At 49.0% G+C, this 2,660-nt stretch overlaps 1 non-coding gene across 1 annotated transcript; it reads left to right on the top strand.

Annotated features, from left to right (window-relative positions):
- Positions 1-745: 745 nt before the first annotated feature.
- On the top strand, positions 746-941 carry LOC143999798 (U2 spliceosomal RNA). The gene has a single exon (XR_013278137.1). It is a non-coding gene; the product is annotated as a U2 spliceosomal RNA (small nuclear RNA).
- The last annotated feature ends 1,719 nt before the right edge of the window (positions 942-2,660 follow it).

Here is a 2,660-nt window from a genome sequence, read left to right as displayed (position 1 = left end):
AGTGTGACATTTAGGAAGACAAGACTTTCAAGGAGAACCTCGGCGGTGACAAAAGTCATCTGTCAGCTCGCATAATATCAGGTTTGGCGCGCTCGAGTGTTTCTGGTTGTAAGTCGCAGCGGCGGCAAATTGTTGAGTTTTCCCTTTTTTTTTCTCTCTCTCTTTTATAAGAAAAATATGTTAAAGCAAAACTCTGCTTTAGTTCTGAGCAGTTGTACAGACTGCTGAACGGGACTGAAAAGGCTTACTCTGATTTCACCGCACACTGTGAGCTTCTCGCAATGTGCGTTAGAAGCTGCGGCAAGTCAGATAGAGCCCCGCCTCATTTCCTGGCTGGAGGACGTCCAGCATCATATAGGCCGGTGATCTCAAGTGGTCTTGCTCCTCCTAGCAGCCAACAAGGTGCTTTACTCAAGAGCAAGTGTAGTATCTGTTCTTATCAGTTACCAGTGGAGGCCGTCCCGATCTATGGAGGTAGGTCGGGGGTGGCGGTGGCTATGCAAATCCACTGGTGTGAATGTAACCTGAAAGGTTAGTATCGGGGGGGGGGGGGGGGGGGGCTGAATCCAGACTGCTCAAGGAACGGAGAGCCAGGAATAGGTCACCTCTTGAGAAACCCGGAGGGGTTACCCCCCTGGTAGGGATGGAGCTGTACTGGTCTTGCTGCGGCATGTCAGATAGAGCCCCACCTTATTTCCTGGCTGGAGGACGTCCAGCATCATATAGGCCGGTGGTCTCAAGTGGTCTCACTTCTCCGCCTTTTTGGCTAAGATCAAGTCTAGTATCTGTTCTTATCAGACGAAAAACAAGCTCTGGACTGCCGCACTCTTCATAAGACTACTTTCTTTTATTGGGAAATCACTAGACATGTGCATTTGTTTTCGTCCGAATTTCAGCTATTTTCGTTTTCGTTTTGACAAACGATAACGAAAGCACAGAATCCGAAAAATGAAAGATCCGACATAAATAAATGCTTTATTTTCATTTTCATTGTTACAACAGTTCGATATAGAATAGGAGATTCGACGTGACTCTGACAATAACAATCTGTCTATAGAACCTGTGGTCGAATGTGCCTAACCTTACCTCTATTAGTCCAAGATTATATAGAGAAAATATTCGACAGAGAAAAAAGATTTGACAGAGAGAAAAGATTCTAAAGTGTTAATTTTAAAGGCTGATATGCAAGTTACTGTCCTAAAAAGTGTTTGGGGACCCGGGTCCTGCCCCAGGGGACATGTATCAATGCAAAAAAAAGTTTTAAAAACGTCCGTTTTTTCGGGAGCAGTGATTTTAATAATGATTAAAGTGAAACGATAAAAGTGTAATATTCCTTTTAAATTTCGTAGGGGGGGGTGGCTATAGTATGCCTGTGAAGGGGCTCATGTTTCCCGTGCTTAGAATTGTCCCTGCACAAAGTGTCATTTATGCAGGAAAAAAAGTCCTTTAAAATCACTCGCAGCTATTATGAATTGTCGGCTCCGTAATACAGAGAACACTCATTGAAAGTCATTGATAAAAAAATTAATTAAAAAAAAAGCGTGGGGGTCCCCCAAATTCAATTACCAGGCCCTTCAGGTCTGGTATGGATATTAAGGGGAACCCTGCCTCAAATTTAAAAAAAATTGACGTGGGGGTCCCCCTAAAAATCCATACCAGACCCTTTATCCGAGCACGCAACCTGGCAGGCCGCAGGAAAAGAGGGGGGGACGAGAGAGCGGCCCCCCTCCCTCCTGAACCGTACCAGGCCACATGCCCTCAACATTGGGAGGATGCTTTGGGGGTCTGTAACCCCTTAAAGCACCTTGTCCCCATGTTGATGAGGACAAGGGCCTCATCCCCACAACCGTGGCCGGTGGTTGTGGAGGTCTGCGGGCGAGGGGCCTTCAGAATCTGGAAGCCCCCTCTGACCCCGCCCCCCTCTGACGCAAGGGGAAACCCGGGGTTCCCTGTGACGTATGGGTGACCCCGCACCCCTCTGATGTAAGACAGGCAGGTTTACGTTACATCAGAGGGGGGCGGGGTCACCCATACGTCACAGGGAACCCCGGGTTTCTCCTTGTGTCAGAGGGGGGCGGGGTCAGGTGACGGGTGGCCCTGCCCTCCGTATATAAGAAACGTCAGGCCGCCGGAATCCTTGCAGTGTCTCCACCGCGGAGACAGAAGAAGGATGTATTCGCTGCGCTGGATGAGATGAGCCATCGCTGGAGAGATGACCGTCCGTCGCTGGATAGCAAGAGTGGATTACCACCGCTGGAATCTCTTTTATTTTTTTTATTTTTAATAAAGATATTTTTCAAAAGTGTGTTTGTCTTATTTAACTATTTTTTACACTTTCTTTGTGAAATGGTAGGGGTACTTTTGTACCCCCTTACCATTTCAAACAGGGGGGGGGGCCGGGATCTGGGGGTCCCCTTGTTAAAGGGGGCTTCCAGATTCTGATAAGCCCCCCGCCCGCAGACCTCCACAACCACCGGCCAGGGTTGTGAGGATGAGGCCCTTGTCCTCATCAACATGGGGACAAGGTGCTTTAAGGGGGCACAGACCCCCAAAGCATCCTCCCAATGTTGAGGGCATGTGGCCTGCTACGGTTCAGGAGGGAGGGGAGGCGCTCTCTCGCCCCCTCCTCTTTTCCTGCGGCCTGCCAGGTTGCGTGCTCG

Source organism: Lithobates pipiens, unplaced genomic scaffold (assembly GCF_037356315.1).
Source record: "Lithobates pipiens isolate NorthernLeopardFrog02 unplaced genomic scaffold, aLitPip1_a1.2 Scaffold_19, whole genome shotgun sequence".
Lineage (NCBI taxonomy): Eukaryota > Metazoa > Chordata > Amphibia > Anura > Ranidae > Lithobates > Lithobates pipiens.
This window is presented reverse-complemented; position numbering and strand designations above follow the sequence as displayed.